Raw genomic sequence first — 349 nt, forward strand, 5'->3', positions numbered from 1 at the left:
TGACCGACCCGCATCACTAGCGAAAACGTCCTCCTCCACACAGACAGAAGAGGAGGATCTGAGACGATTAACACCCGTTGGCACAGTACATGGATTGGGATGGGGCGGCATGCCAATCAGATGGCTGTGCGAGACAATCACTACGAGAGATGTGCTGGTCCCTTATGAAACGGACGAAGAGCTGAATCGTAAGGTTGAGATCAAGACCACCATCATATACAGCAGTAAATACCGAGCGGAGGCCGACCTCGAGTACCCTTCGGTAGAGATACAAGAAGGAGAAAGAGGAGAAAGAGTAAGATCAAGAAAATCGGACCTCACGAATGACAAGAGAAACAGGGCAGTACAA

Source organism: Narcine bancroftii, unplaced genomic scaffold (assembly GCF_036971445.1).
Source record: "Narcine bancroftii isolate sNarBan1 unplaced genomic scaffold, sNarBan1.hap1 Scaffold_46, whole genome shotgun sequence".
Lineage (NCBI taxonomy): Eukaryota > Metazoa > Chordata > Chondrichthyes > Torpediniformes > Narcinidae > Narcine > Narcine bancroftii.